The sequence below is a fragment of the Pan paniscus genome, chromosome 9 (genome assembly GCF_029289425.2).
Source record: "Pan paniscus chromosome 9, NHGRI_mPanPan1-v2.0_pri, whole genome shotgun sequence".
Taxonomy (NCBI): domain Eukaryota; kingdom Metazoa; phylum Chordata; class Mammalia; order Primates; family Hominidae; genus Pan; species Pan paniscus.
Window position 1 is genome coordinate 31,863,572 of NC_073258.2, and position 24,669 is coordinate 31,888,240.

Below are 24,669 nucleotides of genomic sequence, written 5' to 3' on the forward strand. Positions count from 1 at the left end.
CAGTGAAACTTCACTTTGTATGCAAGTCTCAAACTGGATTCTTCACAAGGTAAGCCAGTAAACTGGATTGCATATTGCATGGATTTATAATTCATGGTATTAAAATAGAACAGTGAAGTAAAAATTAAACAGAAAAAGCAACTTCTTGTCCTCTTATTGCAGAACTACACCCACCAAAAACACCATAAATATTGCATCTGTGCCCAATTATTATCCTGGAATTAACATGAAATTTGGAACCAGGAGAAATCTTGAAAATCATCCTCTCCATGATGCCAGTCCTGAAACTTGTCATTTTTATTTTTTAGATGAAGAAATTGGCAATAAGAAAAGTGAAGTTTCTGTCCTGAGAAATGGAAAAGAAGATACAGTGTATTGAACTTCTGCCATGTGCCAGACACATTATCTATGGGTGCTATGTGTCACAGATTAACCTCATAAAGCCAGTTCCCCAAGGTCAAGTGGCTATTTCAATGTTTGCTCATCTTTTACATCATTTTGTAGTATAGGGCCTCACACTTAGTAGTTACTCAATAAATATGTATGGCATGAATTAATAACTGTTTTATTAAAGACAAACCCACAGAATAAGCCAATGACAGAGTATGACTTAAGATTCAATTTTCCTGACACCTAAAAAGGCCTGTCCTTTTTATTGTGTCATAAACTCATCTACAAGTTTTCTAACTGAGTGTTTGCTACCAAAGACCAGTCTTTGAGAACAATGAGCCCCTGTTATATTTACTCCTTGGTAAATACACACAAAAAAGGTGCCTGTCTTATTTCAAGTTAAAACTTATTTTCCAGCGTTTTGGGTAATATCTGGTAATTGTTTGCTGCTCTATGTGTCTTTTAAAATAAATGCCATTAATAGCCATTACTAAAATGTCAAGAAACAATAGATGTTGGTGTGGATGTAGGGAAAAGGGAACGCTTATACACTGCTGATGGAAATGTGAATTAGTATAACCTCTATGGAAAACAGCATGGAGATTCCGTAAAGAGCTAAATTAGATCTACCATTCTATCCAGCAATTCCACTACTGGGCATCTTCCCGAAGGAAAAGAAGACATTATATTAAAAAGACACTTGCACATACATATTTATAGCAGCACAATTCACAATTGCAAAGATGTGAAACCAGGCTGGGTGCAGTGGCTCACGCCTGTAATCCCAGCATTTTGGGAGGCTGAGGCAGGTGGATTACCTGAGGTCAGGAGTTCGAGACCAGCCTGACCAACATGGAGAAACCCCATCTCTACTAAGAATACAAAAATTATCCGGGCATGGTGGCACATGCCTGTAATCCCAGCTACTCGGGAGGCTGAGTCAGAAGAATCGCTTGAACCCGGGACACAGAGGTTGTGGTGAGCCGAGATCGCACCATTGCCCTCCAGCCTGGGCAACAAGAGCGAAACTTAGTTTCAAAAAAAAAAAAAAAAAGATGTGAAACCAAACTAAGCACCACTGACTAATGAGTGGATAAAGAAAGTGATTTTATATATATATATATATATATATATATATATATATATATATATACCATGAAATACTGCTCGGCTATAAAAAGGAACAAAATATGTATTTTGCAGCAACTTGGACAGAGCTGGAGGCCATTATTCTAAGTGAAGTAAACAGGAGTCCAGAACCAAAAACCATATGTTTTCAATTATGAGTGGAGGGTAAGCTATGAGTTATACAAAGGTATACAGAGTGATATAATGGACTTTAGAGATTCAGATGGAAGATGGTGGAAGTGGGGCTGGAAATAAAAAACTACACATTAAGTACAATGTACACTAGTCAGGAGACAGGTGCACTAAAATCTCAGCATTCACCACTATATAATTCATCCGTGTAACAAAAAACCACTTGTACCCCAAAAGCTATTGAAATAAATTTTTAAAAAATCAGTGAAAAGTAGAAATACAATTTTTCCACATACACCATCAGATGACTTGCTATTTGACCACAAGATTATTTAAAAGGAATTTGGGGCTACAAGTTCATTAAGCCTTGTGCTCTTCTAATTAAACAACTTCAAACTGAAAAAATAAATAAAATAAATGTCATTAGGAGCTATGCTTTCTAAACAGTTTGACCAAGGTAAAGTCTAGAATTATAAACAATCCAGTCCAAGCAGCATGCCCATAGTGGTTTAGAAAATTAAATGATAGTCTTAAGAATAAGAAGAAGATTAAATAACCTCTAACATCCCATTTAGCTTTAATATTATAAAGCATTGTTTAAATTAAAATTTCGGAAAAAGGCTGGGCTTGGTGGCTCATGCCTGTAATCCCAGCATTTTGGGAGGCCAAGGCAGATGAATCACTTTATTTCATGAGTCTGAGACCAGCCTGGGCGACATGGTAAAACGCCATCTCTATTAAGAAAAAAATAGCTGGGCATGGTGGCAGGCACCTGTAGTCTTAGCTACTAAGAAGGCTGAGGTGGGAAGATTGGTTGAGCTCAGGAAGCGGAGATTGTGGTGAGCTGAGATCACACCACTGCACTCCAACCTGGGTGACAGAATGAGGCCCTGTGTCCAAAAAAAAAATTTTTAATTGAATTTTATTATTTAATTATTTAAATTAGAAATAATAATTAATTTAAATACTTTTATTAGTTATTCATTTAAATAATAAATAATAAAAGCTGGAATTAAATAGCATATAAAATTTACAAAAAAATTTCCATAAATACAATTATTGTGATGACTAAATAATACAAATACTCTACTTAGAATAATGCCTGGCACATAGAGACTATCAAAAAAAAGTTTGCTTTCCTCATTATTATTATTGATCATAGCAATAGTTGCATTTGGAATTTGAAGTTAGTGAACCATAGGTAAAGGCATCGTGTGAACTGGATTTGAGTTAGGTTTCTCCTTCTACTAGGTGTGTGTAATCTGGAGAAACCTATATAACAATTCTGAGTTGCAGTCTGCTCACCTGGAAAATGAGGACAACAGCCTGCTCATGATTGCTGCAAAAATTTAAAAACATGCTGTCTGAAAAAACTAACAGTATTAGTGCCTCATAATAGCAGGGACCAAACAAATGTTGCTCTTTCTATAGTTTTATTGTTGTTATTGTTATTTAGTCACAATATTCACATGAGGGTTTCTGCTGTATTCATTTTATTGAAGAGGAAACTGAAGTTTGTAGAGGGAAAAATAACTTGAACATGTTCACCCAACCTCTTAAGGGGCAGAACTCAGATGACAGACTAGATCTACTGATTCGTTTTTTTGTTTGTTTGTTTTTTGAGACGGAGTCTTGCTCTGTCGCCCAGGCTGGAGTGCAGTGGCTCGATCTCGGCTCACTGCAAGCTCCACCTCCCAGGTTCTCACCATTCTCCTGCCTCAGCCTCCCGAGTAGCTGAGACTACAGGTGCCCACCACCACGCCCAGTTAATTTTTTGTATTTTTAGTAGAGACGGGGTTTCACTGTGTTAGCCAGGATGGTCTCGATCTCCTGACCTCATGATCCGCCTGCCTCGGCCTCCCAAAGTGCTGGGATTACAGGCATGAGCCACCGTGCCTGGCCCATAGATCTACTGATTCTTAAGCAGTCCAGTATCCACTTAGGCAAAATTTCTTTGCAGAAAATAGTTATTTCCTGCCATGGCTTGTTAGTGAAAGTTTATGGGTCTATGTACAATAGGTTAATGGGTAAATATTTTTATTGGTTTCCAGAGGGTAATAGGTTAACATTTTTGTTGGTTTCCAGAGGCACAATGCCTTAAGCACTTTTCATAAGTACATCTTTTGAAACAAAACTCTTGTTTTGAAAGAGCAACATTTGTTTTGTCCCTGCTACTATGAGGCACTAATACTGTTAGTTTTTTCATATACTTAGAAATAAAATGGAGAAGGATGGTGTCTATGTCTCAATTTGAGAAGTGCTCTATATCTTAATCACCTGATTTAAATTCACATGTATATTAGCATATCAAAGGAGTCCCACATAGGATACTTAAAAAAAGGAATCTAACTCTATTTAGCTCCAGATTTCCTGAAGTATTTGAACACAGAAGACCTCTTAGGAGCCCACAGAACCCATTTTGGGAAATACTACCTTCCATGATGCTAGGAATTACAGATACATTGGCAAATTGTTGGGAGAGATAATGAAGAACAAGATAGAGTTTTACTTTCCTTTCAAATTCCACAATGTATATGGATACCTGATGTATCCGTACATGATTATATTTGAGATTATTAAATACTTTGCAATAACTATTGAAATACAAAAATGAGAATCAGAGTTAACAGGAAATACTGGACTAATGTCAAAAACTGTAGGTTATTGTCCTAATTTTATAACTAACTGTATCTTTACAGCTGGATTGCCTTGCATTAAAATCCTACCTCTGCATTTTACAGCTATGTGACTTTGGGCAAGTCCACGATGTCTACAAGCCTCCAGTTACTCATATGCAAAATAAAGATAGTAATAAATACCTCTCATGGTTGCTACCAAGTTGATTGTAAAATGAGGCTGATATCACCTACTTGAGATGGCCACTGTAAGGATGATGATAATGCATGTAAAATACCCACCAGAGATGAAGCACGGTAGACATCCAAACATTTTTCACTGTAAGTATGACCACTTTAACACTTCTCATCTGTGCTTTTCTTTTTCTGTAAACTGGTTGATTCAACATCTGTCCATCACTCAGTGTTGCTGCCCCAACCCCATTTTTTCATTCATTAATTCATTCATTAATTCTTTTTTCCTTTTATGTGTTAAGCAGTTGATAACTAACTGTACACATTGGAAGAAGCACACGGCATAGATGAAAATGGTATACTCCTGGCATTCAAAGAGTACACAATTCAACGAAGATAACAAATGCTACTCCAGATAGACATTGTTTAGGGCCAAAAGAGAGATGTGTAAGAGGTAGTATGAGAACACAGCAGAAGGGGAAAAATTATTCCTTCCAGGAAGAGACAAAGGGACATTGGGAATGTTTCACAGAAAAATAATCTTTGAAATAGACCTTAGAGGTTGAAGAGGTGCTCACAAGGCAAGAAGTTATATCACTATAAATTGCTACCATGTATTAGTCCTTAAAATAAGCCAGGCCCACAGCCAATATCATACTGAATGGGCAAAAACTAGAAGCATTCCCTTTGAAAACAGGCACAAGACAGGGATGCCCTCTCTCACCACTCCTATTCAACATAGTGTTGGAAGTTCTGGCCAGGGCAATCATGCAGGAGAAGGAAATAAAGGGCATTCAGTTAGGAAAGGAGGAAGTCAAATTGTCCCTGTTTGCAGACGACATGATTGTATATCTAGAAAACCCCATTGTCTCAGCCCAAAATCTCCTTATGCTGATTAGCAACTTCAGCAAAGTCTCAGGATACAAAATCAATGTACAAAAATCACTACCATTCTTATACACCAACAACAGACAAACAGAGAGCCAAATCATGAGTGAACTCCCATTCACAATTGCTTCGAAGAGAATAAAATACCTAGGAATCCAACTTACAAGGGATGTGAAGGACCTCTTCAAGGAGAACTACAAACCACTGCTCAAGGAAATAAAAGAGGATACAAACAAATGGAAAAACATTCCATGCTCATGGGTAGGAAGAATCAATCATGAAAATGGCCATACTGCCCAAGGTAATTTACAGATTCAATGCCATCCCCATCAAGCTACCAATGACTTTCTTCACAGAATTGGAAAAAACTACTTTAAAGTTCATATGGAACCAAAATAGAGCCTGCATCACCAAGTCAATCCTAAGCCAAAAGAACAAAGTTGGAGGCATCACACTACCTGACTTCAAACTATACTACAAGGATACAGTAACCAAAACAGCATGGTACTGGTACCAAAACAGAGATATAGATCAATGGAACAGAACAGAGCCCTCAGAAATAATGCCGCATATCTACAACTATATGATCTTTGACAAACCTGAGAAAAACAAGCAATGGGGAAAGGATTCCCTATTTAATAAATGGTGCTGGGAAAACTGGCTAGCCATATGTAGAAAGCTGAAACTGGATCCCTTCCTTACACCTTATACAAAAATCAATTCAAGATGGATTAAAGACTTAAACATTAGACCTAAAACCAGAAAAACCCTAGAAGAAAACCTAGGCTTTATCATTCAGGACATAGGCATGGGCAAGGACTTCATGTCTAAAACACCAAAAGCAATGGCAACAAAAGCCAAAATTGACAAATGGGATCTAACTAAACTAAAGAGCTTCTGCACAGCAAAAGAAACTACCATCAGAGTGAACAGGCAACCTACAAAATGGGAGAAAATTTTCGCAACCTACTCATCTGACAAAGGGCTAATATCCAGAATCTACAATGAACTCAAACAAATTTACAAGAAAAAAACAAACAACCCCATCAAAAAGTGGGCAAAGGACATGAACAGACACTTCTCAAAAGAAGACATTTATGCAGCCAAAAAACACATGAAAAAATGCTCATCATCACTGGCCATCAGAGAAATGCAAATCAAAACCACAGTGAGATACCATCTCACACCAGTTAGAATGGCAATCATTAAAAAGTCAGGAAATAACAGGTGCTGGAGAGGATGTGGAGAAATAGGAACACTTTTACACTGTTGGTGGGACTGTAAACTAGTTCAACCATTGTGCAAGTCAGTGTGGCGATTCCTCAGGGATCTAGAACTAGAAATACCATTTGACCCAGCCATCCCATTACTGGGTATATACCCAAAGGACTACAAATCATGCTGCTATAAAGACACATGCACACGTATGTTTATTGCGGCATTATTCACAATAGCAAAGACTTGGAACCAACCCAAATGTCCAACAATGATAGACTGGATTAAGAAAATGCGGCACATATACACCATGGAATACTATGCAGCCATAAAAAATGATGAATTCATGTCCTTTGTAGGGACATGGATGAAATTGGAAATCATCATACTTAGTAAACTATCGCAAGAACAAAAAACCAAACACCGCATATTCTTACTGATAGGTGGGAATTGAACAATGAGAACACATGGACACAGAAGGGGAACATCACACTCTGGGGCCTGTTGTAGGGTGGGGGGAGAGGGGAGGGATACCATTGGGAGATATACCTAATGCTAGATGACAAGTTAGTGGGTGCAGCGCACCAGCATGGCACATGTATACATATGTATCTAACCTGCACATTGTGCACATGTACCCTAAAACTTAAAGTATAATAATAAAAAAGAAAAAAAAAAGCCAGGAATGTGGAAAGTTGTAAATCCACATTACTGATGGTGATGTCAACATGTTAACCATCTTGTTAAACATATTCTGAGAGATGGCTGGCTGCCTCATCCCTAAATGTCCCCCAACAGAGGACTGACATCACAATGTGATTGGGCTCTATAAATTATTCATGTTACTTTTATCTTGTTTTAATTCTTTCCCAATTTTCACTTTGATTAAATTTTAAAAAGAAACTACATGGCATCTGAGAAAGAAAATAATCATCAATGAAAAAAGGATAATTTCTTACTTCTCTATTTATTTCCTAATGCTGTGTCTTCATTAACACAGTGCTGTGGTCTGAATGTTTGTGTTTCCCCAAAATTCATATGTTAAAATCCTAACCCCCAAAGTGGTATAGGAAGTGGGACTTTTGGGAGGTAATTGGGTTATGATGGTGGAACTCTCTTGAATGGGATCAGTATCCTTATAAAGGAGGATCCAGAGAACCTTGCCCTTTCAACTGCATGAAAACACAGCAAGAAGGCACAATCTTATAAGCCAGAAAGCAGGCCCTTACTAGACACCAAATCTGCTGGTGCTTTGACCTTAGATTTCTAGGCTCCAGAACTGTGAGAAATAAATTTCTATCCTTTGTAAGGCACCCAGTTATAATATTTTGTTATAGCAACCTGAACGGCCTAAGACATACACCTTCTCAAATTACAATTGTCTTTAATATTTGCATATGTGCCATTTTAGTTCTTTATTCTAAATTTTAGCATTTTTAAATTTTTAATTTAAAAATGCATTTCCCCTTTAAATCATGGAAAATACCCAATTCATATGTTGTCTTTGTTTTTGAAAAAAGGATGTTTTTCTGTGCCAGGTATGTGTAACATTTATTTTAGCTCATGTCCTCCACTTCATTAAGATTGAAATTAGACTGGCTTGCTTGTAGTATTCCTCAAAGGGAATTAAAATTTCCAGGGTGCTTACATTCCAAAATTCCGTTTTGGAGCTGATTTCTTAAGTTGGCTATTAAGTTGGCTTCCTGGTCTGGGTCTTACTTTGGAATCACTCAGCTGCTCTGTACTTCCTCTCTTTTCCAAGAAGATTTGGGGGTCATGGTGAAGGGTTCACATAGCAGCAGGTATCTCAGCCATCTATCAAGGCACTCAGCCAAACAAAGGGAACTTTATGATATTATAGCTTACTGCACTTAAAATGTGGCTGTGTTTATAATTAGCACTTTTCCCTTTCTAGTCACCTCTTTTTAATAATCCGAGCATAGGGGAGCTGAAGATGACTTTTTTTCCTACCTTATGTGTGCATTCTTTTAACAAATATTTATTGAGGACCTACTGTGTGCCAGGTGCATTTCTCAACATTGGTGATATTCTAAGAACAAAGCAAATTACCTACTCTTAGTTTTTTTGTTTGTTTGTTTTTTTCATTTGTAAAGAAGTAGGGATAGAAATAGCTACCTTGAATTCTGTTAGAAGAATTAAATGAGACTCGTGCAGAAAGCACATAATAAAGTGCCTTACACACCACTAGTAACAATACCATCCCCATCAAGATGAAAAATAATATTGAAAGGAAGCTTAGGCTTCCTCTGGACGATACCAGAGCAAAAATATCCCTTACCTTCTACCAGTGAAGGCAAGAATATTAGCAACTAGGAGACAGATAATAACCAAAAAATATTATGACAGAGTATGAAAGTGCTAAGAAAACAAAGCATGGAAAAGTTGGTAGGGAATAGGATAGCTACGGGAGAACTAATTGTATATTGAATCATTGAAGACATGCCCACAACCTACTTCATACTGCATATAATGACAGCTGTAAAAATCAACAGGAAAGAATGCCCATAGGAACAATCTTTCACACTTCGTAGAGTCATATCAAAATCTATTTATAAGATGAATTAATCCTTGCTTTTTTTCTGTTGGAATAATTTCTTTTGTGCTTTCTATAAAAAAACAGAATTCACTCTAAAAAGGTATAATTATTATAAGTATAAACTTACAGGCTCTGAGCAATAAACCAAATTAAAGGTGAGAAAGCTGCCATGGAATCTCAATCTTGCAACCCAGGCTGTTAGAAACAGACATGATGGTGATCCCGAAATGGAAACCTGCCAAATGATAACTCCAAAGAAAGGCATAATCATTCTAGCTCAACAGACAACAACAACAACAACAATCCCTCTGTTTCTTCATAGAAGAAATCTTCTTCTGGTAGATTTATATTTGCTATAGAATTTGTACATCTAGAGGGGATTAATAGACTCATTCTCTGGGCTCAGGTGCGCTTTTGGAATGAAATCTCTGCCCTCAGGTGGAAATTAAAAAAAAAAAGAGAAGTTGGCGGGTTATCTAGGTAGAGGAAAGATTCTTGTTGATATTCCCTAACCAGGATACCTGTTTTCTACCATTTAATAAATGGAAGTCAGGAAGGAAATTAGGAGGATCTGCTGTTATACTTGATAATTGAGGTAGCTATAAAAATATAACAGCATGCCTGTGGAAAGGGTCCTAACATGGAAACAAGATGGATCAACAAAAAGCTCTCTTTAGTGTTGATACTTTTACTGACTCCCCCACCTAGTCTTCCATACTTGACTTCTCCCTCTTGATTTTTCCCTTCTATCCCTCACCCGCCACAAGCTCCCTTAGGAGCTAGTTATCATATGCATTACATCCTTAGCCAAGGGAATGCATGGAGCCCAATTCAGTAACCTGGGTGACCTATGAGTAAGCCATTTTTACTTTCCCTTTCATTGTCACCCAGTATCCCCTGCCCTAGGAAACAAACTTTTTTCCCATTTTTAACTCAAGTTTCCATCTTAGACAACCTTTTGAGAATTTATTTCTCCATCTTTCTTCTTAAGCCTGAAGGCTCTCTTATTATTGTTGCTGTTGTGATGATGATGATTATGAGTGACAGTGGTAATATTTTTGTGCCAGACATTATGTTCTTTATGTATATATTCTTCATTAATCTTCACATGGAAAATTCAAGGTAGTGATTTTTACTTTGTGTCTATTGTGCAAAGAATTATGGATATGGCTTTTAGGCAGAGTTAACCTCAATCAGATTCATAAAAAGCCCATAAAATTTTTATGGGAGATGTACCAGCTTGGACTAAAAAAATAGAATTCAAAATGAAGAGGCCACTAGTTCTCCAGATTTCAACAAGAAAAAAGCATGATGACAAAGCTACCTAGCTACACACATGGAAAACTAATTATATCTTAGTGGGCACAGACATAAGCCCACAGCTCAGAGCCAAGAGCAGAAGAAAACAAGATAAAAGAATTACTTTCAGGAAGCAGAAGTTGGTCCTAATATAAGAACATGTTTTTCTAGAGTTGAAGAACCTGACAATATGGGCCCTTCAAGCTTGATGCTGGTCCTGTGATGGATTTGAGTATATTTTGTACGTAAGAGAAATGTGAATAATTTGGGGCCCAAAGAGCTAGAAATTTACAAAGTTTACAAGTCAATTGTGGTAAATTGCAAAACACAGCCATATTCTTCCATTTCTATTATACAAGCCTCTTTGCACTATGACTTTGGCATTTGTCTCATCAATATGAGTAATCTACTTTTTCACTTCTTGCACTTGAGATGAACTGTGATTAGCTTTAACTAGTAGCATGTGGAGGAAGTAACATTGTATGACTTCCAAGCCAAGGCCACTAGAGCCAGTGCAGCTTCTTCCCTTTTGCAAAAGCTGAGACCTCCTTGCTGTGAAAAGGACCAGGATTAAAAACCTAGAGGAAGGGAGAAGTTAGTCATCTAAGCTGCTCCACCCAACACTTGTCATCCATCAGGTAACTGTGGCTGCCTGAGGAAGCCCAGGTGAAATCTGAAGAAAAACCACTCCATCAATCTACAGAATCATAAGAAAAAATAAACTGTTTTTAAGCCACCATTTTACGGCTTAGCTTCAGGTTTGTTATACACCCATAGATAATGAAAACACCATGTGACACACGTGAAATTACATAGCTTTCATCTATCTCTAACATCTGCAATACAGACATGATAATATCAGTTTTCCCTTCTTTCCACAGATATTAACATAATTAAAGGAGGTCCTGAGTATTTGAGTAAAGCTGAATAATAATGCTTTAATTTATACTGCCTCCAATATTTTAAAAAATACTATTACATTCAAGTAATATTATTCAATATAAATCTTGGCTACAAATTTCTCAGAAGAAACATCTGCATCAATAGTAGTAAGAAAGTGATAAGTGACTCAATAGCTGGGTCGGCATGGAAGAAAGGAAGGGAGGAGAAAGAATTAACTCTGAATTATCAACCAAAACAAATAAATTGACTATAATAAACATAAATATTATTTTTTTACTTAAGTATAAAGCTTAAGGTAAGTTAAACCTTGATGTTACGGAAGCACAGATATCAGTGTTGGAAACATTTCACAAGACATGGGATTCAACCTCCTATACAGAATTCAGACCAGTGAGTATCTAGGCTTGGTTGCACACATTTAGCAATAAATAATGTGCTTTCTCACTAAGTAATATAGTTTATTTCAATGCAGCTAAAAATGTTAGATTGTCCCTCTTTTGCACTGAAATCTGGCAAGTTCACAAAGAAAAAAATCTCACTAAAGACTTTCATTTATCTAAATCAGAGTTCCCCAGATGTTAGCCTCAAATAACATTGATCAGACCCTCCTGTAGTGCTTGCAAACATGTATATTCCAAGTTCATTTACCCTGACATGCTAAATCTGGATCCCAGAATTTTTCAGTTGTGTGCTAGGTCATTCTTATGTGCACAGAGGCCTGAGAACCTCTGCCTTATGCTCTAAGTTCCTCAAGGATAGAAACAACATCCTATTTGTCCTTGTATTTCCAGCCGTTGGCATACTCCCTAGTATATATGGGAATTCAACCACTTTTCTCAAAGAGAAGTGAAGGGAAGAGTAAATGATGAATGAATGCCCTGTGTGGCTCTCAGATTTGAACAGTCATGTCTCATCAGTCTGTGCTTCAGATTAGATATTCATTTTAAATGGAGCCAAACAACATACATGATTGTAGGCAGTTAAATTTTAGAGATATGACCTAATACCAAAGTCCTAGTTCCTACCACTGGGTAGGTGGTTAACACACAGTTGTTGAAAGATTTTGTTTTGAGACTTTTGCTAGTCTATTTTCCATTATTTGTTATAATATACTCAGAATAATTGGATTTCTGTTCTGATAACTGAGATTTTAGTTAATCCTTTGGTTTGACAAACTGTTGATGACTCTAGTCCTTTTGTATAGGGAGGATTTGTCATTCTCTTTCCAAAATTGTCACCTGGCCCCAAGAGTACCTAGCCCAATGGTTTTCTTTGAACTGCTGCCTGACTCCCTTGCTGCCTGACTGCAACCTACTCTTGCACATCTTATTCCTGTGATATACTCCTCAGCCTTTCCTGAAGGTAATTGCTGACCTGAAACCATTGTCTATTCCTATTTCTTCATAATATCATGTCCTAACTCCCTCTCCTTTCATTTATAGCCCACCTTCAGATTCCAGATCCTGTTACCTGAATCTTTCCACTGTTGTGGAATATCATCATATTTGACTGCTTTATTCATTTCCAGTTTGTGGACCAGAGCACAATGTGCCTTGCAAATAATGAAATGGTAGGAAATCATTTCTCTAATTTAATTTGGAAGCTGAGATTTTAAACTAATTATGTCCCATTCTTCTTTTCCAGTTGTGCTTGGAATTTGGAGTCAGCCAGAAATGAAGTTGAAACTTGGCTGTACTATTAACACCTAAAAATTACTTAACTCCTCTAAATACCACTTTCATCTGCAAAATGGGAACATTAGTGTTTCTTCATTAGATTGGTACCAGATGGTGTGCTTTGCACACTGCCAGGTACATAGTAAATTCTTGATAAGTGGTAGTGTATTAGACTATTCTAGCATTGCTATAAAGTACCTGTGACTGGGTAATTCATAAAGAAAAGAGGTTTAATTGGCTCATGGTTCCACAGGATGTATAGGAAGCATGATGCTGGCATCTTCTCAGCTTCTGGAGAGACCTCAGGAAACTTACAGTCATGGTGGAAGGTGAAGGGGGAACAGGCCTCTCACAATGGCAGAACAGGAGCAAGAGAGAGAAAGCGAGGTGCCACACAGTTTTAAACAGGCAGATCTCACAAAAGTCATTCTCTATTGTGAGGACAGCACCAAGGGGATGCTGCTAAACCACTGAGGGAAAACATACTCCCATGATGCAATCACCTCCCACCTGGCCCCACCTCCAATACTGAGGATTACAATTCAACGTGAGATTTGGGTGGGGACAAAGATTCAAACTATGTCAGGTACTATTGTTAGGACTCTGTATGGATTCTCTCCAGGAGTCCATCATCTAACATATGGCAGTAAAGTGTTAGGAAACAGTGCGGGCATTTTTCAGTTTCTTCTAAGATAAGAATGCAACTGTATCATCCCTAGCACATAACTCCTCTTGCCTAAAAATAGAACACCTTCTGCTTTGTGTCAGGAACTATCATTATTTCATTAGCAGCTTTGCTGAAAGCCACCGAGCGCTCAGCAGAACCACTATGTCTGCAGCTTGCTCTTTGACCTCCTAAAGGACCACAGGGGCTGAGTTTCATTCCACTCTGGTACATCAGGCCACACATCCCTCACAGCTCTCCTTGTCACTTACAGCTCATACCTTATTAATATATGTATCTCTCTTTGCTAGATAGCAGGAAATCATAGAAACCACCAAGGTCATGCTTATGATAACTGATCAGTCCATTCATTCATTTCAAGGAAGTGACTAATTACAAGAAGCTTACGAACATACTGAAAAATAATTTATGCTGGTTAGGAAATCTGCATTCTGGTTTCTCCCTGTGGAAAGAGAAACAGATGACAGTTCAGGACAGCCATGGGCTAGTAGTTTGTGAACAGTTGAATAAATATTAATATTTGGCCCTGATACAAAGTCTAATTCAAAAGGGAGCTGCTTCCATTTTTTTCCCTCTAACTTTAGGAATTATGGATTTGACTAAGTGAAAAAAATAATGTAAAGCTTAACAATGGTGAGGTAAAAATGATGATAAAATAACTACAGATTTACATTTGCTGAGTATTCACTATATATCATCCATTATATTAAGGGAATAAGGTATACTAAGTCATTTAATTTGCAGAAAAGTTAAGAAGTAAATATTTGTATTCCACTATATGGAAGGGGGAAACTAATTCTGAGAGGTTGGGCATTATGTCTAATGCCCCCAGTGAATGGGTGGCAGAGCCAGGATCCTAGCACTGATTGTCTGGCTCCAGAGCCAAGCATGGGCTCAAGACCAGCAAATGTTTTCTATAAAAGGCCACCTAGTTGATATTTTAGTCTTTGTGGGCCATATTTGTCACAACCACTAATTCTACTGGGATAATGCAAAAACAGACACAGACAATATGTAAATGAATGAGGGTGGCCATATTCCAATAAAACTTCAAAGAAACAGGTGTGAAGCATACTCCTGCTCAACACAAAGAGTGCGCTGAACTTTATCAAAGTAGCCAGCAATCTCTTACAACTTTGAAACTAGATGGTCTTTGAATGAAGATTCTGCCTCCACATCACCTTATCAACCTTCTCCTTTGGCCCCAGGCAGTGGGATGAGCCTTGAAAGAAGAAGCTGTAATGTTTACTCTTGCTCCAAATGAAGCCAATGGAAACTTGGCCCTTGACCAGCAGCCTTTCAGCCTGGACAAAGCTGGGTCAGAGTGAATGTATTTTTTCATCACCTCCCACCTTTGGGTTAACTCTTTTACATTTCCTAGCAACAAAAGAAGGGAAAATAAATGAATACAGTTCTTTCAAATTCAAATTCTTCTATGGCCACCCCAATAGGAAAGTGACAATTCTGACAAACTCTTTCACCTTGCTATTAGATACTTTACCAGAACTGAGTAATTAATTGATCACTATTTATTACAGTGTCCTGCTTCCTCATGAAGTAATCAGTCATTACTAAGTAGAGAGGCTGTGTCATGCAGTGAATGGACTCACGAGCCAGACCACCCAGGTTCAAATCCTGGCTCTGACATTTGATGGCTATATGACCTTGGAAAACTTAACTCATTTCTCTGTCTCCACCACATATCTGTAAAAGGAAGACAATTATTAAATTCACAGGGTTTGGTAAGAATTAAATGAATTGATATATGCATACTAAGTGTTTGGAAAAGTGCCTGGTGCAGAAGAAACACACAATAAACACTAGCTATTTTTATTAAAGAATATGGGGGAAAGAATTCTTAATTTTGCCATTTTTTTAAGTAAGGATATATTGATTGAGCTTATACGCTCAACAGCAGTTCTTCTGAATAAGACACAGCCCTGGCCCTTAAGGAGCTTAAAATCTAGTAGCCATTATAGCTCTGAGAAATTTCAGGGTGATTTTAGAAAAATGATGTGCCAGTTGCATTAAAACATTGTAAGTATAATTGCCTTAATTCAGTTTATGTTCCTTGGTATATATCAGAAGCATCTATCAAAAGTCTCATGTGTGCATTTCTGGAATACAGTGAGGAAAACATAAGATGGTATATCTCAGGTGGAGAAAGAACTAGAATATGATTCTGAAGTGAAATACGAAATCAAAAGCTATCAGAGAAAATACCAAGGAACTGCAATACATGATAATCTTTTACTTAGACTGTAGTTAAGGTCATGAAATTGTGGTAGCTTCATACCCTTCAATGGATTAAATTTCTTTATGATAATTTATAAGTGATATTCATCCCTAGGCGGAACTGGAATCTAGTAGTATCCAAAGCTTTTTTGTGTGATAGTGGATAAGAATTATGCTATTTACAATACATGTAACCTTGAGTAAGTATCATAATCTGTAAGTTGATTTTCTCATTTGTAAAATAAGTATTGAAATAATAATGGCTGTCTCATTGCATTATTGTGCAATGTAAATGAGATAGCATATGTGAACTACCTAGCATGGAGCTAGTTATAGCATAAACTTTTTTTTTTTTTTTTTTTGAGACAGTCTCACTCTGTCACCCAGGCTGGAGTACAGTGGCATGATCTTGGCTCACTGCAACCTCTGCCTCCCAGATTAAAGTGATTCTCTTATCTCAGCCTCCAAAGTAGCTAGGTCTACAGGCACAAGCCACCAGGCCCCAGCTAATTTTTTGTGTTTTTAGTAGAGACGGGGTTTCGCCATGTTGGCCAGGCTGGTCTCGAACTCCTGACCTCAGGAGATCCACCTGCGTCGGCCTCCCAAAATGCTGAGATTGCAGGCACGAGCCACCGCGCCTGGCCTAGAATGAACCTTAAAAAAAAGTGTTTATTATCTTTCCCCGCAGAGCTCAGAAATGTCTACTATCTAGAGTCTTTATCACAATGGAGTATATCCTGAATTTTTCAAGCCCCTTTAGCTCCTAAAGGGGGCATATTGAGATCCATTGGATACTGTGGCAGCCTTGAAAACATGCTGCTCAGAGCTCTTGCTATGGGGAATATAATTGATAGCCCCTAGAAGCTTCCCTTTTGAATTTTTTCCCCACATTCATGCCAAGGCTCCACCTTCTATGGGCCACTCTCAGCCAATGACTAAGCAAGATGAAAATACTAATGTAGGCCTATTCTGTGAGACACAGCATTCTTTTAACCAAAGTGCCTCTGGCTTGATGACGTCCATCAGCCTAGTCAACACTTTCTTTGAGCTATTATAGAGTCTCTAGACTGAGACTCTTCCTGTACTGTGCTCCTTCCTCACTCTCTCTTGCACAGGTGTCAAGCCTGCATGGTGGGATGAAGTCTCCTCTTCCTCCTCTGGCTCCCCACCTGATCCTTCACAGATAGTTGCCCCAATTAATGCAGCTTAATTTCACCATATCACCTACTTCTTTTAGGATCCAAAATGATGCAGACACTCAGAATTTATTTATATAGGGTTTAACTGCCTTACCCTTATTCCTGGCTGTATTTTTCAAATTTTTTTAATCAATTATTCAATATAAACCTACTCTACTGAACACATTATATAGAGTTTTCATGACTATGATTTCTGCTCTAATTCCAAGTTAGATTCTCTTGTCTAACTAGTCAACTCTGCCAGAAGTCAGTGTTTCTACTGCTTTGATCAGCAATATCATTATTTCCCCTTACCCACACCCAACACAGTGTACTGTGAAAACTGGTACTTCTTTTGTAACTTCCCATCGGCTGCCCCAGCTCTCTAATGAAGTTTTTCTGGGCCTCATGGTACCATTCAAAATGGTCTGTATAAATCATGTAATTGTCAGGAGATACTTGATTTCTTAATGGTGCTTATTAAATGTGAGACCTATAGAGACAAATCCTTTATTACTGGATTTAAGAAGGAACTTAAACATTAACTTTTCCAGTCATGACTTTTCACAGATGATGAGTCCAAGGACAAAGATACTAAGAGACTTTCTTGAGGTCAAGCACAGAATGGAAATGAGACCAAACAAAAAACAAAAAACAAAAAAACAAAAAAACTGTGCTCCCAAAGAAACAAGAAGCCTAAATAGCAGATGCAGCAACTTTCTGAAGAGCTCCAGCACGCACAACTGAAGACAATAAAAAGGAATTTCAAGATGTCATGTGGGGACAAGGGTTCCAAAAGAGAAAAGACTGGATGCTTTTTAGGAGATTTGTATAGAAAAGGAAAAAAAAAAACTGCTAATAAAATTATGAGTAAGAATAGTAATCTGGACAATCAAGTGCTAAATAAATTGATGTTAGACATTAAGGGTTCTTGCTTGAATATTTGACTACAGGCTCAAATATAACAATGAGTGTTCCGATAATCAACACATACAAATATAGCCATGTAGGCCTTCCAGGTAAGGAGAATGTAATTTATATGAAAGGACATTGTTTTTTTCCTAACAATACAATCCGATAGTTTATGTGTGAAATTGTTATCTTTTTCTGTAAACTTAATAAATATCTTTTTTTCTCCTAGAGGGAGAGTTATCTTTTTGTGTTATGTACAGCTCTCTACTTCAACATTAACCATACATTAGCACCAGAAAATTTTCTTCCATGAGTGGAAAATTTGATTGATTTCTTGACGTTATATTGGTTATTTTCATTTCTTAGACCAATGATCTACAAACCCTAATGAGCATATCACACAGAGCTATCAGTAAAAATTTTGAGTATGCATTTCCCAAGAAATATTGATTTATTTATAAGGTATACGCAAGTAGTATACTAGTTGAACATATTGTGAATACTACAATACATAAAGAAAAATTTATTTAGAGGAAGGATGAAATAAATATTAATGAAAGCTCCAATATTTTGTTTTCTCCCTCATGGATCATTTTGAATAACCCACTTTTTAGACCACTAGTCTATTTTGTGAATGAAGAAATAAATATCTTCTGTATTTAATCAAACCAAAATTCCATTTCATTTTCTTTGTATTCGCAATTCTATCAGGATGCATTCAAACCACTTTTTCTACTATCCTAGCTTTCACATTTCTTAGGTTATCCATATAGTCAATACTTCACAAAATCTCCTAGATCAAGGCTTACAAACAAGTTGACAATGGTAAAATTAAACCAATAAACATATTATGTATGGACTAAACTCTGTTTCTTAACTATCTGAACTCTAAACTCTATAGGAGGCAAAAGTTCTTTCATTTATGTATTCCCTACCACTCTTTGTTATCTCATGCCTGTCCAACTTCACTCATTTACATTGTGGCAGATTTAAAATAACCACAAATTATATGACACTCTTCCAAGCCAGAGGTAAGTTTATTGCTTCTCCCTTTGAATCTGAGTTAGCCCTGTGATTTGCTCTGACCAATGTAATGCAGTGGGAAATGATGCTGTATAAACATATGATATATGTAACTTCTATTTTCACATATTTCCCCTTGAATTCCAGATGCCATTCTGTAGGAAGTCTAGGCCATATGGAGAGGCCATGTGGAGGATAAATGATGCACTACAATTAGTACCCCAGCTGAGCTCCTAGCTGATAGTCATTACCATTCACAAAGCATTTGAGTAAGTAATCTTAGACATTCCAAGCGATTCAAGCCTCTGGATTATTACTGAAGTGGTTGACAACACATGGCAGCAAAGGATCCACCTGCTGAGCCCAATTCACCTACATAATTTTGAGTGAGAATAAATGGCTGTGATTGTTCTAAGCCAACAAGTTTTGGGGTGGTTTGTCACATGGCAATAGAGAACCAAAACATCTATTATCTTGAAATGGCATGTGGATTGGAATATCTTCCCTATACAGATCGTTAATCTAGTTGGGTTTGTCTAGAATTGGGTTTCTCATCTGACTTTACATTTCTATTCTCCATATCTTTGCTTTCAATAGTTTTTCAAAGGTTTTGTGCACCTATATAAATTCTAACCATCTTTCCAGGCAGAGGTAGTTAAAATTCCAGCTCCTGTATCCTAATTAAGTAATCATGTATGCAAATAGTAATAGCCACTAACTTGGGATTGTAAGGAAGATTGAAAGACATATTGTCTATACAGGGATTCACAGAGTGTCTGGCCCACAGACATGAAGAATATCTACTACTGAAACTTACTTCAAGCATTTAAATAGCCTTTATCTTTATTCAACCTAATATTATTTAGTTGAGTGATTACCAATGTCCAGAACTCTGTTCCCAAAGATGTTAGTACATTCTTTACTACCCCTTGGAAACCTGGCTCTAAATAGATCAATGAAGAGAGTTTCTATCAAAGAGCCAAAGCCCTTCCTTCAAAAGAGAAATATTTTGGTCAGAATAAGCCCAGTAAGTAATAGAAAGTCAAGGCATATTTCTCGAATTAATGAATAAATGAGCAAACCAGATGGAACAGCTGTACTCACCTGAAAATGGGGAAAAATTATTTCAGATACCATACGCTTTACAATGTGTTAGTGACACCTTATATTTTATTCAAAAATTAGATGATCATAAAAAATTAGTTATTTGGAATATAATTCATGTTATATCATCTTATAAAACATAATCCATAAATATGTTCAAATCAAAATAAAGCTGGAGGCATCATGCTACCTGACTTCAAACTATACTACAAGGCTACAGTAACCAACACAGCATGGTACTGGTATCAAAACAGATATACAGACCAATGCAACAGTACAGAGGCCTCAGAAATGACATCATACATCTGCAACCATCTGATCTTTGACAAACGTGACAAAAAAAAGAAATGGGGAAAGAATTCCCTTTTTAAAAAATTGTGCTGGGAAAACAGGCTAGCCATATGTAGAAAGCTGAAACTGGATTCCTTCCTTACACCTTATACAAAAATTAACTCAAGATGGTTTAAAGACTTAAATGTTAGACCTAAAACCATAAAACCCTAGAAGAAAACCTAGGCAATACCATTCAGGACATAGGCATGGCCAAGGACTTCATGACTAAAACACCAAAAGCAATGGCAGCAAAAGCCAAAATAGACAAATGGGATCTAACTAAACTAAAGAGCTTCTGCGCAGCAAAAGAAACTACCATCAGAGTGAAAAGGCAACCTACAGAATGTGAGAAAATTTTTGCAATCTACTCATCTGACAAAGGGCTAATATCCAGAATCTACAAAGAACTTAAATTTATAAGAAAAAACCAACTCCATCAAAAAGTAGGCAAAGAATATAAACAGACACTTCTCAAAAGAAGACATTTATGCAGCCAACAGACATATGAAAAAATGCTCATTATCACTGGTCATCAGAGAAATGCAAATCAAAACTACAATGAGATACCATCTCACACCAGTTAGAATGGCGATCATTAAAAAGTCAGGAAACAACAGGTACTGGTGAGGATGTGGAGAAATAGGAATGCTTTTACACTGTTGGTGGGAGTGTATACTAGTTCAACCATTGTGGAAGACAGTGTGGCAATTCCTCAAGGATCCAGAAATAGAAATACCATTTGACCCAGCATTCCCAATACTGGGTATATACCCAAAGAATTATAAATCATGCTACCATAAAGACACATGCACACGTATGTTTATTGCAGCACTATTCACAAAGGACATAGATGAAGCTGGAAACCATCATTCTCAGCAAAATATCACAAAGACAGAAAACCAAACACTGGATGTTCTCACTCATAAATGGAAGTTGAAAAATGGAACACATGGACACAGAGAGGGGAACATCACACACTGGGGCCTGTTGGGGGGTTGGGGGCTAGGGGAGGGATAGCGTTAGGAGAAATACCTAATGTAAATGAGGAGTTGATGGGTGCAGCAAACCAACATGGCACATGTATACCTATGTAACAAACCTACACGTTGTGAACTTGTTCCCTACAACTTAAAGTATAAACATACCAAATTGTAAAGACCATCAATGCTAGGAAGAAACTGCATCAAATAACAGGCAAAATAACCAGCTAACATCATAATGACAGGAACAAATTCACGCATAACAATATTAACCTTAAATGTAACTGGGCTAAATGCCCCAATTAAAAGACACAGACTGGCGAATTGGATAAAGAGTCATGACCCATCGGTGTGCTGTATTCAGGAGACCCATCTCACATGCAGAGACACACATAGGCTCAAAATAAAGAGATGGAGGAAGATCTATCAAGCAAATGGAAAGCAAAAAAAGAAAAAAAAAAAAAGCAGGGGTTGCGATCCTCGTCTCTGATAAAACAGACTTTAAACCAACAAAGATCAAAAGAGACAAAGAAGGCCATTACATAATGGTATAGGGATGAATTCAACAAGAAGAGCTAACTATCCTAAATATATATGCACCCAATACAGGAGCACCCAGATTCATAAAGCAAGGCCTCAGAGACCTACAAAGAGACTTAGAATCCCACACAATAATGGGAGATTTTAACACCCCACTGACAATATTAGACAGATCAATGAGACAGAAAGTTGACAAGGATATTCAGGAGTTGAGCTCAGCTATGCACCAAGTGGACCTAATAGACATCTACAGAACTCTCCACCCCAAATCAACAGAATATACATTCTTCTCAGCAACACATCATACTTATTCCAAAATTGACCACGTAGTTGGAAGTAAAGCTCTCCTCAGCAAATGTAAAAGAACAAAAATCACAACAGTATCTCACAGACCACAGTGCAATCAAATTAGAACTCAGGATTAAGAAACTCACTCAAAATCGCACAACTACATGGAAACTGAATGACCTGCTCCTGAATGACTACTGGGTAAATAACGGAATGAAGGCAGAAATAAAGATGTTCTTTGACACCAATGAGAACAAAGACATAACGTACCAGAATCTCTGGGACACATTTAAAGCGGTGTGTAGAGGGAAATTTATAATACTAAATGCCCACAAGAGAAAGCAGGAAAGATCTAAAATTCATACCCTAACATCACAATTAAAAGAACTAGAGAAGCAAGAGCAAACACATTCAAAAGCTAGCAGAAGGCAAGAAATAACTAAGATCAGAGCAGAACTGAAGGAGATAGAGACACACACACAAAAACACCCTTCAAAAAATCAATGAATACAAGGGCTGGTCTTTTGAAAAGATCAACGAAATAGACCACTAGCAAGACTAATAAGAAAAGAAAGAAGAATCAAATAGATGCAATAAAAAATGATAAAGTGGCTATCACCACTGATCCCACAGAAATACAAACTACCATCAGAGAATACTATAAACACCTCTGTGCAAATAAACTAGAAAATCTAGAAGAAATGGATAAATTCCTGGACACATACACCCTCCAAACACTAAACCAGGAAGAGGTTGAATCAGTGAATAGACCAATAACAGCTCTGAAATTGAGGCAATAATAGCCTACCAACCAAAAAAAGTCCAGGACCAGATGGATTCACAGCCGAATTCTACCAGAGGTACAAGGAGGAGCTGGTACCATTCCTTCTGAGACTAGTCCAATCAATAGAAAAAGAGGGAATCCTCCATAAGTCATTTTATGAGGCCAGCATCATCCTGGTACCAAAGCCTGGCAGAGACACAACAAAAAAACAAAATTTTAGACCAATATCCCTGATGAACATTGATGCAAAAGTCCTCAATAAAATACTAGCAAATCGAATCCAGCAGCATATCAAAGAGCTTATCCACCAAGATCAAGTTGGCTTCATCCCTGGGATGCAAGGCTGGTTCAACATAGGCAAATCAATAAACGTAATCCATCACATAAACAGAACCAATGACAAAAACCACATGATTATCTCAATAGATGCAGAAAAGGGCTTTGACAAAATTCAACAGCCTTTCATGCTAAAAACTCTCAATAAATTAGGTATTGATGGAACGTATCTCAAAATAGTAAGAGCTACTTATGAAAAACCCACAGCCAGTATCATACTGAATGGGCAAAAACTGGAACCATTCCCTCTGAAAACCAGAACAAGGCAGGGATGCCCTCTCTCACCACCCCTATTCAGCATAGTGTTGGAAGTTCTGGCCAGGGCAATCAGGCAAGAGAAAGAAATAAAGCGTATTCAATTAGGAAAAGAGGAAGTCAAATTGTCCCTGTTTGCAGATGACATGATTATATATTTAGAAAACCCCACTGTCTCAGCCCAAAATCTCCTTAACCTGATAAGCAACTTCAGCAAAGCCTCAGGATACAAAATCAATGTAAAAAATCACCAGCATTCTTATACACCAATAACAGACAAACAGAGAGCCAAATCATGAGTGAACTCCCATTCACAATTGCTACAAAGAGAATAAAATACCTAGGAATCCAACTTACATGGCATGTGAAGGATCTCTTCAAGGAGAACTACAACCACTGCTCAATGAAATAAAAGAGGACACAAATGGGAGAACATTCCATGCTCATGGGTAGGAAGAATCAATATCATGAAAATGGCCATACAGCCCAAGGTAATTTATAGATTCAATGCCACACCCATCAAGCTACCAATGACTTTCTTCACAGAATTGGAAAAAATTACTTTAAAGTTCATATGGAACCAAAAAAGAACCTTCATTGCCAAGACAATCCTAAACAAAAAGAACAAAGCTGGAGATATCATGCTACCTGACTTCAAACTACACTACAAGGCTACAATAACCAAAACAGCATGGCATTGCTACCAAAACAGAGATATAGACCAATGGAACAGTACAGAGGCCTCAGAAATAACACCACACATCTACAACCATCTGATCTTTGACAAGCCTGACAAAAACAAGTAATGGTGAAAGGAGTCCCTATTTATAAATGGTGCTGGGAAAACTGGCTAGCCATATGTAGAAAGCTGAAACTGGATTCCTTCCTTACACCTTATACAAAAATTAACTCAAGATACATTAAGGACTTAAATGTTAGACCTAAAACCAGAAAAACCCTAGAAGAAAACCTAGGCAATACCATTCAGGACATAGGCATGGCCAAGGACTTCATGACT

General features: G+C 37.4%; 1 protein-coding gene across 4 annotated transcripts in view; it reads right to left on the reverse strand.

Annotated features, from left to right (window-relative positions):
* Positions 1–24,669, reverse strand: part of LOC134731193 (chromatin assembly factor 1 subunit A-like) — a 583,486-nt gene that overhangs the window by 309,260 nt on the left and 249,557 nt on the right. The gene's annotated exons all lie outside the window — the stretch shown is intronic.